The sequence below is a fragment of the Malus domestica genome, chromosome 02 (genome assembly GCF_042453785.1).
Source record: "Malus domestica chromosome 02, GDT2T_hap1".
Classification (NCBI taxonomy): domain Eukaryota; kingdom Viridiplantae; phylum Streptophyta; class Magnoliopsida; order Rosales; family Rosaceae; genus Malus; species Malus domestica.
In genome coordinates, this window is record NC_091662.1 from 30,368,425 (window position 1) to 30,382,519 (window position 14,095).

At 37.7% G+C, this 14,095-nt stretch overlaps 1 long non-coding RNA gene across 1 annotated transcript in view; it reads right to left on the minus strand.

Moving 5' to 3' along the window:
• Window positions 1-5,925: 5,925 nt before the first annotated feature.
• LOC114821627 (uncharacterized) overlaps window positions 5,926-14,095 on the minus strand; it is an 81,576-nt gene continuing 73,406 nt past the window's right edge. The window contains exon 3 of the long non-coding RNA XR_011573696.1: window positions 5,926-5,971. This is a non-coding gene — a long non-coding RNA (uncharacterized lncRNA). The remainder of the gene's footprint in view (window positions 5,972-14,095) is intronic.

Below are 14,095 nucleotides of genomic sequence, written 5' to 3' on the forward strand. Positions count from 1 at the left end.
GACGACGAGCCGTCGGAAGCCCCTTTGGATATTTCAGCTGATGGGTTTATCCCAAACGACAGCATCAACGCGTTGCCTTCCTTCCTCTGCGACCCGACTCTGCTGATGTGCAATGTGCTTACTCTTGTAATCACTCCATGTGCCATGTGCAAACAATCGAAGCACATCGAGGTAGACATAATTTTCAGTTCCTTCAAGCTGCACATATTCCACAGTAAAAAAACAAATGCATATGAAACAAGACCCTATAACAATCAACAATTTTATTTTGACTTTGGCTGCAACAAAATTCTGATTATACATCCTTTGCTCAAATCCAGAAACTACACCACCAAAATATACACAGAAAAATGAAACTTCCACAATAAATAAATAGAAACATGGGAACCTGAAGAACATTAGGGACATCGATAATTTCCGAAAAGGCAAAAAGGGCAGGGTGGGAGGTGACTTCTGCGACGAGGGGGCCGAGGGCGGAGCCATCGAGTGATGAGGCTTGCTTCACGAAGTGATCAAAGGCCTCCTCTTGCTTTTGCTTTCTAAAAGGGTGTAAAGATGAATTTTTATATATTGAATTGAGTTTGTGAGGGTAGTTTAGATAGTAAATTTGGGTTTAGAGAGAAATTGATTCTTTAATTAAAAATAATATGGGTGTAAAGAATAAGTTAGGTGTAGCAAGAAGTTGTATGGGTTCAAATAAAATTTCCCTTACCCTTATCAGAAACCCTAAAAGACAAGAAATGCTCTATACTAAGACGTGTTTATCAAACCGGAATGAAAGTGTAGGAAATGGAATTGCACGAACTCCAAGTCATTTTAGTGTTTACTAAACCAGAGGGAATCAACATTCAGGTGGGACCCACCCAAAATCCGGAATACAATTCCTTAAATACCCGGAAATGGATTCTTGACTTGGGAGGTGGGAATTGAGTTCCTGAAAATAGATTCATCAGGGATCCAAGTTTTCTACCCATACTATCCTCATGCTTTTTTGGTAAACCCAAATATCCCTCACAATTTCACCTCCCCAGTTCCATGACCAGTGTATAGACCCATCTCTCTTCTCCCCAATCCCACCATTTCCTAACAGAGGAGCTTCGACTCCAGTGAAATCCCGACCCCTTTCTCCTTGCCCCGTCGCCGCAGACTATCCAAAATACATGCATGAACGCACAAAGAGAGGGGAAAATGTATGGCGTGGCCGCATGGTCATCTAAAAACAGGGGGTGGGGACGGTTGTGATAGGTGGTGAGGAGCTGGGTTTGGGGATGTAGGGGGGAGAAGATGGCATCGCAGCTTTTTGTGTTTTGGGTTTTTTTATGTTATTTTATATTTTTAATAAATTTGTTAATTATTTATTTTGCTGAATAGTTATGTTTTCATGTAGCTAATTGGATTTTATGAGCATATGTGGTTATCAAAATTAACCATTAACTAGCATATAAAAATATAATTTATAACAAGGGCAATTTAGTAATCAAATAGGTTTCAATTCCGATTCATGTGAGTGAGTAAATAATTTTTATGTAATCAATATCATTTTTATTCCGATTCCAGATAGTTTAGTAAACAGATTCAACATGAATCCAATTCTAATTCCACTTCATTCCATCTTCTTCTCAATTCAATTCAATTCCTCATACTCTGATTACGGATTAGTAAACGGGTCATAAAACGGAAAGAGAAAAACATTGTTCATAACCAACAGTGTTTTTACTTTTTTGCCCTCATTTTTAATGTTTCTGTGTTCCCACTTTTATGCCTCTATACAGTGAAATCCCCAATTGCCCTATGGGCATAGGTGTGTAAAAAAATTGTTTTGCACACGTGGCATGCTAGGGAGATTTCTCTGCTGCACCGTTTCCTTCCAGCTCCACTCCGAATCGATACTGAATACTGCTCAACCAAATTTTTTCATCATTTCATTCCGTCCTTGTCAACCTCTTCATTCTTGCTCCACCATGAATCGAAACAAAAAATTGCTCATCCAAATCAATTTCAGTTAACTCAAATCCCTAAAACCCAAATTTCTCCAGATCTTTGGATTTAGTTTACTTTTTGTTGTTGCGTAAAGCTTAAATTTACGTACAATTTTTTTATTTTCTTGATTGGAATTTGGAAAGAATCAATTGTTCTTTGAAGGAATTACAGAAAATTGGAAAGGGGAAATGGGAAATGGGAAAGCGAGGAAATGCGGGCAAATGGGTTTTGGGAAAATGACTTTTTTTTTTGGCATTCGCTTTTGGCTTTCATCCTTTCTGCGTTTGCTTTTCCTCATTTTTTTTCTCAAGAACCAAACATAAAATAAAAAGAACCTAGAAAAAAGAAAAGGAAAATCACAAGATTAAGAATCTGGGATTGCAACAATGGAGCTTCTGTGCCGAAATATCAATTGGGTTCCGTTTGATCTTCGGTGCTTCTTCTGCATTCAAAAAGTTGGGGTTTTTTTGCGTGATGGGAACACATTTCCAAATTCGACCTCAATCCCAAAGGAACCATCCACCAAATAACCCTTCCTCCCTTTCTATTTCTCTCTCTGTAATTTCCCCTGACCGAATCACACAATCCAACCAACTCTCTGTGTAAGGCTGCCTCACAAATTCCATGGATTTCATGGACTTACCCTCTCTATGAGCCTCCCTCGCCGAATCCAACTAATTTCCTTAGGCCCGTTTGGGATTGAGGTGATTTTAAAAAAAGCAATTGTGAAAAAAAGCTGAGGGTCATTTTTGTGTTTGGTAAACTGAAAAAAAATGGCTTATTTTGAAAGCTGCTGTGAGAATAAGCTGAAAATCAAAGGAAAAGCTGAAGCTGCTATTTGCTGCTTTGAAAAAAAGCCAGTTTTTTCAAAGCACACGGAGCTACAATGCTCCTTTAATGAAAAGACACACTATCATCCTGCTTTTTTTTCCAAAAGCACTTTCACAAAAAAGTTTACCAAACACTCTACTGGCTTTATTTCACAGCCGCTTATTCTCACAGCAGCTTTTTTTCAAAGCACAGCAATACCAAACCAGCCCTAATTCCATCGATAGCCACACCCACCCCTCCCAACTGAAAATGACAATAATGCCCACCCAACTTTTATTCTCTGCCTTTAGATCTCAAATTAAAATGGGTAATAAAGTCCTTTTCACACCAATACCCGCTATTTAACAGCTCAAATGTACACAACCCAAACAAACACATGGCCTAAAGGGCCTACCCCAGACCCCCGGCCCAAAAATATAAAGGAAAACTAATGAAAATTGCTTGAAAACTTTGAGTTTTAATGATAAGGACAAAATAAAGGGTAAAGTGAATAGTACCAGGATTGACTTTTTAGTGTAAAAATGTGGTTTTTCGTTAAAGTGAACAGTACCGGGTGCTTTTCGTTAAAGTTCCCAAAAAATAATTGGAAAAAGAAGTGGCAATTTGGTAAATAAAATGTTACCTTTTTCCATTGCCCATTCCTTTTGGAAAAAGAAATGAAATTAAAACTCTTCATTTAAAATGGTCTTAAGCCAAATTGTATTGAATGTGAAGCAGAGGGTAAGAGGTGTAGATTGTAGAACAATTACACCTAGAGCGAAATTGAATTTGTTGACAGGAGGAAACCAAGTAAGGATAACGCGTCTAAATCTTATTTCGCATCTATTCTGCTCATGATTTTTCTGCTTTCATGTAATTAGCGGCTTATATTTGTGGTAACGATATTGATTAATTTCGAGAAATGACAGTCTAATTTTCGCAACTGTCTTTTGCAGGTAAAACAAAGACGGTCTAATTTTCGCAACTGTCTTTTGCAGGCAAAACAATGACAGTCTAATATTCGCAACTGCCTCCTACAGTTAGAAGCAATTGTTGAATTAGAGTAACACTAGAAAATGCACCCGCGCTTTGCTGCAAGCATTGAATAATTAGTCACAACATTCATGAATAGCATTCCAATAAAGCAACTAAAAAGACGTCGTAATACGTAAGAACCATCGAAGTCAAATTTTGCTTGCTATATATGGATATGCATGCTATAAGAAACATCTATTTATAGATTGTATTGTGTCATCAATATCATAGTTGCAAGTAATCAGCCTACTACATGGAAGAAAAACACAGAAAAGGGAAAGTAGAAAAGTAGAAACATAATACTTGAGTACCTGGCAAGAATAGTAAGTTCTTGAAAAAATTGCTAAACCGTCTAACAAATTCAATCGTTAAACGTTATACTGTAACCCAAGACAAAAATAAAGTATATTGTTTGTTTACAAATCAAAACGAAGTGCTGCTACAATCCTCAACAGCTATGAATCATTTTCAAATAAAGATACTCAGATTTGACGGCACATCAAATAACCACCAAGCGAAGCAAATTACGCCATGTGCTAATAAGAAACTAAAACAAAAGCAAGATTAAATATCGAAATTTTTTTATAAGGCATCAATTGACAAAATGCTTCTTAATGTGGTCTTCCAAGAAATGAATGCAGCTCACAAACAACTTAGAAATCATTGTCACCTCAATCTTACTAAATAGAAGCATAAATGGACATGATAGCTCCCTAATTTTGTAATAGAAACTCTAACAAAGAATATCAGGCTCCAAAGGCCCTAACTTTTCCTAGGCATAAATCTATACATTGCAAGTTTAATTCCAACGAAGCAAATATGCGTGCAAAGTAAAAGGCATCAACACTACATGTACTGCTTACAATCGTCTCAAGTTGCTGACAACAACAACAACAACAACAACAACAAAGCTTTTTCCCACTAAGTGGGGTCAGCTATATGAATCCTAGAACGCCATTGCGCTCGGTTTTGTGTCATGTCCTCCGTTAGAACGCCATTGCGCTCGTCTCAAGTTGCTGACACAATGTTTAAAATATTCCAAGACTCAAAGATTTTCACACAAATAGAGCACCTTACCAAAACAATAACCGAGGTTGTCGTATTTGAATCAAGCAGATGCTTTGCAAGGCCTTCTTCAATATCGTCTCATATTCCCTTTTCATTTTTCGTATATGATACAATAAACTATTCAAATCTAGACATAAATAAGAGAATCTGCTACACCCTACTATCACAATTGTCAGTCCTGAACAATAATGCAAGTCTAGTGGCAAAAACCACCTCAATGAACAACTCACACACACTGATCATACATCTCTAACTCTCTTTTTCAAATAACACACACTCTGATCCAAAACAGGGTAAATAAAATGCACATCCTTATACATTTCTAACTTTCTTTTTCGAAATCCAAAATAGGGTATTCTAACTCTCTTTTTCATTCATTTCTTACAAACCAATCATACATTTAAAATAGGCTTTGAATAAAAATAGGGTATATAATTATATACCTCAAAATGCCTAGGAACCAACTTCCCCCTCCAACGATTCAAATTCTTGAAATTGCCAACACAGTAAATCCATTAGTACTATATAAATGAAAACACAATTGAAACCCATCAAACAAAACAATCCCACAATTTAAATGATTCAATCCTACTACAATTGAAATTCACAGAAAGAATGAAAAACCAGAACAAAACTGCAGCACCTAAAAAGTTGTCATACAAAAAAACATGGAATGTAAAAATATGTTAAGAAATCTAGTTCGTTAATTTCCAGCTGCTAAGTGGCATTATGTAACTTTAGTAGTATAACTAATTAACTACTTATCTGGTGGGTTGCACTTCTATCCAATTGGTAAGGAAAGGAAAATAAAAATCAACCCCTTGGTCTTAGTTGTGGCTGCAAAGTGCAGGCCACCACCAAGTCTCAGTGTTTGTGTTTTAGCAAAACACTTAAATAAATTAAATTCTGAAATGTAAATTATATTCCTATAACTTTAAGATGCACATATAGTATTGTTGAAGTCGAACTGAAAGCACTGACAATTCCAAGCAACAGAGCAGCAATTATTAAGAGCCAAAACTCATTCCTAGTCTCCTCATCCTGGTACTCAACTCTAATCTTCGGTCAGCATCATTGACTGAAATTAGGAGAGAAAAAGAAAAGGAATTTCAGAAATTGTCTATGAAGCAAAGGATACTGCAGTTACTTCAAGACATGTAAATTGCATATGTATAAAGTAATTTTCTACATAAAGGAATGAGGCATAACTTTCTCTCTCCTCTTCAAACCCTAAACAGTGCAAAGCCACAAACTTTACAGAGATTAGAATGAGAACTGGAATTAATAGAACAATGACTGAAAAGTAACATACTTGAGGAGTGAATGATTTAGTGTTTCCATCATCGGAACGCCGGAGTAAGTCGCTAAGAGAGGTCGCAAACAGCCCAAAGGGACAAACCCAGACCCCCGGCCCCGATCCATACCCTTCCCCCTCAAATCCCGACGGCCCCCATACTTTTCTCTGACTGTACACCCTCTCCCACTCATGAAATCGAGGATCTGCAGCAATGGTACTGAGATCCCCACTCCTCCCTCTCCCTTTCTCTCTGTCGCTCTGTCTCCCTCTCCCACTGTCTGTCTATCTTTATCCCAGAGCGGCATGGTCTCCCATCCCTGAAACCCTCACCGAAAGGTGGCAATTTTGTAAATAACTTGAAATCCACCAACAGCAGGAGCAGAGAATTGAAACAAACATTTAGGCTCGTTCGATAACCATTTAGGCCAAAACTGAGCACACCTAAACCATTCCTACTCGTGCCAAATGTTAGTGGGGAAGCAAGATGATGACTTTATTGTTCAAAACCAAAAGAAAAAAAGAGAGAAAACAAAATAACAAATCTAATGGTTGTAGTGTAAAAGCTGAGAACGTAAATAAACATGCAGAGAAAAAAATTGAAGATACAAAGTAGCTGCATCATGAAACACTTACTCCAATTAGACGCAAAAAGTGATGGTGATGAGAAGAGAGAGAAAATGCAATCGTTTTGATTTTTCTGGCTTTTAAAGGGAGCAGCTTTCTTCGACCACCCAAAAAAGGAAGCTGCTTCGTATGGTTGTGATTTCCTGAGTGTATGTGAGCGGGTCTATGGCACTTGCACTTTTTGTGTCGGTTACGGTAACCGGGCGAGCTGAACACGGCGGCATGGGACTGAATTCGGAGAGGTGAGAAAAATTAAAAACACAAAAAGAAGGTGTTCATTTTGTCACATTTTTATTACTAAAAATTCAATAAAGTACATTCATTAGTATGGTAACTTAACTATTTAATTCCATCTCATTAAACTAAAAAAAACAATTACAAAAAAATAAGGGAAACCTTGTCCAAAGAGACCTGAGAGAAAGTGACGACTTCTCCTCTCATTCCACTCCATACTTGATCTCTAAAGTCCATTTGGCATGTAATTGATGTTCAATTTCAAATTTAGTGGTAGCAATTAGCAAAGCTAATGAAAGAATCAAATAAAATGAAAGAAAAAGCATCATGAAATAAATCAAGATGAAGAATGAAATTTTGGCAACTCCCCATTCTCTTCTTTTATATAAAAGATACATCCTATTTGTAGTGAAAACAGGTCCCGACAAGCCCATTTATCCTCAAGAAGTATTTTCTATGACTTTAAAAACATAATCTGTGAAATTATCTCTTGGCAGAGAACAACAACAAATCTTCATGCATAGCTTGTAGAGAAAGACATCAGGCATACAAAAGAACACGCAAGCATAAAATAAACGACGCAGGGAAAACAAAAAATACAATTAAATACGCTGTCAAAAGAACATGAATAAATGAAAATTACAAAACAAAGAAGTGATGAGAAACCAAAGTACCCATTTCATAATCTAATTGTTTTTTAGTTTGCTGCCAGCCATCCCTGAGTAATGCATTCACTTCTGAACCCCAAACACACTGAAACAAAAATTCACACACATGAACTACAACTCCGCTATGTAACAAGAATTAAAAGCATCTCAAAACAAAATGGCAAACTATAAGAGCACTGTAAAAGTAAAATTGCAAGAAATCTAATACTTGGAGGGCAAGTACTAATCAGACGAAAATGAAAGATTGAACTACTTCGCGTGGAACTGTGCCTTGGTTTTTTCCCATGCTTACAGGAAGCTTTGCACTGAGCCCTTATAGCCCAAATTTTCTCTGAAGGAAAAAAAAACACAATTTTGAAATAAGATTTTCATATTATACCTTAAAGAGAAGAATTAGACAACAAAAAAGAGAAGAATTAGACAACAAAAAAGAGAAGAATGAGTACTATTCATCATATATTGTTAGAGTATGTGGTCCTCTGGTCCAATGGTCCTGCAGCCATATTTACTTTATAACTCTTTCTTTTAGTCTTAAAAACATCTTGGATCTCAAATTAACATGTTAGCTATGCGTTAGAACATATTGGGTTCAATCCATTGTCTTGAATATCACCCCCAGTCACAGCTGTCTCTTCGGGGCATACAGAAGGCCTGAGAGGCATTTGCAGACATTCAATATCTGCTCCAAGCATTTCGACAACTTTGGACAACGAAGGGCAATCACTTGGTTTCATTTGAATACACCACAAGGCGGTTATAACCATCTTTCTTATCACTTTCTTTTCATCCTCTGTAACATTGTCTATTTCCAAGTCATTTCCCACAATATATTGATCATATACCCATAACGGGAAATAGATTTGGCTTGGATGCTCTACCGTTGCATTCAAATTCTTCCTTCTGCTTGCCATTTCCATCAACAACATTCCAAAACTATAGACATCGGCCTTGTATGAGACACCTCTAATATTTTTGTAGAACAACTCAGGAGCAATATATCTCATTGTACCCCGTGCTGCCGTCAAAGAGACAATGCTATTATCTACTGGATACAATTTTGCAAGCCCAAAGTCAGAAACCTTTGTGTTTGCACTCAAAATATACCCATTTTTACTTATTTGGGCAATTTGGGTAAAATATGGTATTTGAAGGATTAATATGCAAGAAAACTAACTTGGAAAGATATTTGGCTGCAAGTGGGGGGGGTTTGGCACTATAATATTGTTTTTCCCATTTGTTTAGGTGGTGGAGGTTTGTCAAGCCTTTGTTTAATCAAGATACATGCATGTATTGCAAGTGGATGGGAGAGCTTTCGGGCAAGAACGTGTAGTGAAAGAAGCTAGTTTGCTTCTTTTAATTATTTTATTGCAAGTGGGAAAATACATGTGGTGGAGATGCAACTTGCTTCTTTTTTAATTGTTAGTTTATTACAAGTGGGGAAACATGTGCTAAAAACATGTGGTGGAGATGCAAGTTTCCCTTTTAATATTGTTTCTACATGCAAGTTGGCAAATGCAAATGCAAGCTGCCCAAGCTTCTTTCGGGCAGGTACAAAGATCTTAGCAAGGGGGCTCTTCCAGACCTCTATATAAAGAAGCAGATGGAGAAGGATTATGGACACTCAAAACAACCAATCAAAACTCTACTCAAATTAGCTCATCAGCTTCCTTGTAGACATTTATTTTTAGCCAAGCATCCTTTGCTTTTCTTGTTTATTAGCTCTGCTACTCACTTGTAGTATCGATCTTATTTGTAGCTTTTATGTACAACCCTCTTTCAGTCATTTAATCTACAAGCAATCTGCAATATTAGTCACTTTCCTCTGTCATTTATATTTCCAAGCAACCTTGTCATTTACATATTGTTCTATCTCTCCATATAAGTAAAGTCCTTATTTTTAAGGCAAACAAAGAACCTTAATTTGAGTAACTCTCACTCAATGGCACAATCTCTTGGTTCGAAGTCAATCTCAGGCGCAACCTCAATCATTCAGAATCTGTCTACTAACGGTATCTAGTAGTGGCATGCCCGCACCCCACCAATCTCGTATGTGAAGTAAATCCCCGGCTTGCCCGCAAGGCGCCATGGCGAATTTAGGGAGCAAACATATTTTGGCACACCCGGTGGGATACCTTAAATAGAGTTATATTATGAGCAATCCTTATGTTCATGATTTTTCTCAATATGCTTTTTCGGAGTATGAGGAGGATGACGGTGTTGAAGAGCGCCCAAGCTATGGCTATCACATAGAGCCAACCTATGAGTTGTCAACTTATGGGTACATGGCTGAAAAGTACTCAAGTCCCATGGAACATGATTGTCGGCCAACTAATGGCCATCAAATAAATAATAATCTTGAAGATTGGCCAACTTATGGCTATGATGAAGGTTATTATTCTTTTGAAGACAATCATATTCATGAATACTATGATAGGCCAACAAATGGCTTTGAGTATCAAAATGCTTCCAATGAGTACATAGAGCCAATATATGAGATACCAACTCATGATCATCCAGATGAAAAGCTCTACAAAGAGGATGTGGGCAAATTAGAGAAGGTGTCCAAACTCCATGTGGCAAGCATCGATATGGTGAAGAGGTGACCAAGTGTTTTAGAAAGGTGGAGGAAAGCTATACCACTTTTGGAGAAACTTTGAGAAAGTTGATAGATCAAATGTGTCAAATCCCCTCTACAAAGCACACTCACCCTACTACAACCAAGGAAGAACAAATCATACACGTTGATGAAGGCCAAACAATGGCCCCACCCAATGAAAAATCCATGAAAATGGATATGGTTGTAGAAGGCCAAGCCGACATATTGAAACCGATAACGGCTAAGATGGAGCTTATGGCTATTGTAGGCCAAACACCAACGCTCGGGGGGCTCGAACTCACACCTCATGTGGAGCCCGAAGAAGAAGAAAATATTTCCCACTCTCTTCTCCGCCAACACAAGCATGTCATCCATACCAAGATCTCAAGAAGGGCAAAGCTTGGGATCAAACATAAATGGCCACCTCCTATTGTTTCCAAGCTATATGGTATGGCTAATTTAAATGGTGGATCTAATCTCTCTACACTCAATTTTAAAAAGAGAAAAAGATTTGAGTGTTAAGAGATATCTGGGCAATCAAGGGGCTTAACCAATATGCCCAAGTGGGGCTTATTTTGTTGTTTCCTCTTTTGCCTGAAGTTGAACTCCCAGTCTTCCTTTTCTTCTTTCCTTCTCTCTTTCCTTTTCTTTCTCTCCTGTTTCCTTTTGCCCGAAAGTAGGTGCCAAATCCCTCCTCTATTCCTTTTTCTTTATTTCTTTCTCTTTGTCTTATCTTGTCTTTCACTTTTCCCAAAAGGGCTATATATATACAGAGAGCTTAAGGGGAGGGATCCCCATTTTTTGAAAAAAATGGGGATTAGGTGTGGGGCCCACTTCACATTGAACTTCAACAATCCGAACCGTCTATTTTGTTAGTCTCGATTCATAGATCATCCTTGCAAAAATTCAATTCAATCCGAAACCATTTGCCTATTTAATTATCAAGATCAAATTTCATTTTTTCTTATATAACAAAGTATTCGTTTATTTCATTGAACCCAATTAGATGTCTTAAACATTTCCAATTTAGCTAATATTTTGCAAGGATGATCTATGAATCGAGACTAACAAAATAGATAGTTCGGATCGTTGAAATTCGATGTGAAGTGGGCCCCACACCTAATCCCTATTTTTTTCAAAAAATGGGGATCCCTCCCCTTAAGCTCTATATATATATATATATATATATATATATATATTATATGTGAAAAGAGGGGAATGGAAGTACTTTGCCCGAGTGGGCTTGTTATATATATTATTTTATATATTATATTATATTATAGTTTTGAAAGTCATTCAAAAAAAAAAAAAAAAAAAAATCTGAGCAGTTTGCCCGATTCCCTTTTCTTCAAAATTTGCCCAAATTGGTTCTTTCTTTTACTTTGGTCTGTGTTACCCGAGAGGGCTTTGTCCCTTTTTGTTTCTCTTGCTTTGGTTGCCTGACAGTCTTCCCTTTTATTTGTTCTTTCACTTTTTCCAGCCAACCCAACAGGGCCTTTAATTTCCTTTTTCTGTTTGCCCGAAAGGGCTCTGTTTTTTTTGTGTGTTTCTTGTGCTGTTACAAAGAAAAAGATATAAAAATTAAAAATTCCAAAAATCACAAAAACATTTTGCTTTCTTGCTTTTGTTTTTTCTTGCTTTCTTTCCTTTTTTGTTTTCTTGCTGGGGAACTTTACAGAAAATATCAAAAAGTTGGGCAGCTTGTGAGTAGCCATTTTTACCTTTCTTTCCACTTTTCTCTTATCCAATGAGTGTATTTAGCCCGAACCCAAAAGTTGAAATTAGAAAACCATCTAGTGGCTGTACCCAAATTCATGGAATGAGGAGTTTCATAAAAAGCCGAATCTATGGCTTTCTTGCTGAAAAGCATGTCATCTGTGTCTCAATGGCTATTGCAAGAAAGCATGGGGCTATCTTGCCCAACTGGTGGTGCCCGATGGAACCATAACCATGCCTGACGGTAATGACGTCTTCCCTACTCACCACCAACAGACTCTGCATGTCTCCCTAACGCTCACCAGTTCCTACAACCAAGGGTCGGGCTACTTTGACGACTACCATTAGAGGCTACAGTAAGAGCTTTTGATGTGGCTACTATTAATCACTGGAGACTAGTTTTCATGGGTAAGAAAATAGAAAAATGGAGCTGCATCTAAATGTGAAATCCGAAAGCTGGAGGAAGATGACAGAAAATTATGTTGCTGTTGCCCGAGGATGCTACAATCTTGCCCGATGAGCATGACATCTTCTCTGTTGCAATTTGTTTAGATGTTGTCAATCATATATGGGGCCCCATGCTTGATCTGGCAAACGTATTTGAAGTGTTCATGCCACTACAACCAGCAATAAATCAAGACCAGATCTCTGAAGGATTCTGCAGATCGGTCGGTTCACTCAGACATAACCACCTCCCTCCGAGCGGAACAAAAGCAACAGTGCAAAGTAGACAGCATTACCTTGATTTGGGAAGCAGAATTCTGAACCTCAAGCAGGATCTCTTGATACGCAGGAGTTGGAGTAAGGAAACAATGGCAGCCAACATAATAGCCGCAGCTTCGAAGCCAGACCTACCCGGCCTTCGGTCGTCATCTTTAACCCCTTGGAGCTTCACCACTGGTTGAAGGAAGTATGCAGAAATTTACCTTTGCAGACGGAGCTTGGTTTACATTTGCCCAGTTAAAAAGGAGGAGGAAGGGATTGGATCTCCAACAAACACTAATAGCTTTCCGTTCTTTCTGCAACAATCAATTTTCATGATCCGTGGACTTGGGTTATTTTCTTCACGCACGCACAAGGCATACCCTTTCATAGCTCCAGGAAAAATCACCACTCTCTTCTCATTTGACCAGCAGCTCTCTCTCTCTCTCTCAGACTTGGATTATGGTTGCCGCACCTTGATCTTTAAGTGATACCTCGAACAGAGAAACAACTTCTCTTTTGGAGAAGAGGAAAGGCTAGAGAACGACCCACGTTCATCTTTTTCTCTCTATCTCTCTCTCTCTCTATCTATCTCTTTCTTTTTCCTTTTCTTTTTCTTTTCTCTTGCTTTCTGTTCCTTTTCTTTTTCTTTTCTCTTGCTTTCTGTTCCTTGTCCCTTTCTCAAGGTATGTCCTTCACTTGGCCCGAAAGGGCAGCATACTATATATATTATAGTATGTGGCCTAAGAAAGAAAGTCTAGTCCTTTTTATTATTTCTTTTCCTCTTATCTTTTTGTCTCTCTCTCTTTCTTTTCCTTCCTTTCTCTTTCTTCCTGTCTATTTTTTCTTTTTGTTTTGAGTTGCCCGAAAGGGCTTTATATATATATATATATATATATTATATTTGAAAAAGGCAAAAAGAAAAAGATAAAAAATAATAGTTGCCAAAGTTTATTTATGTTTTATCCTTCTTTTCCAGTTGTCCGACTTCGGGCATTTTTTCAGTTTATTATCTATGTAACCAGTGAAGATGCTCTTATGTTTTTTGGTATCAACAAGAAGGATGCACAAGTCAGACAACATTTTTTTCCAATGCTAGTTGCACTACCAATTGCCTTGCTCCTCTTGCCAAAGTTTATCAACGACGGCAGGACCGAAGAGGTAGACGTGCCTCTTCCTTCGACATCATTCTTGGCAGCATTAGAGTTGTAAGTTTCACAAACTTTGCTCAAATTTGTAAAACTTGGGGGGCACTGTTTGCACTCAAAATATGCCAATTTTTACTTATTTGGGCAATTTGGGTAAAATATGGTATTTGAAGGATTAATATGCAAGAAAACTAACTTGGAAAAATATTTGGCTGCA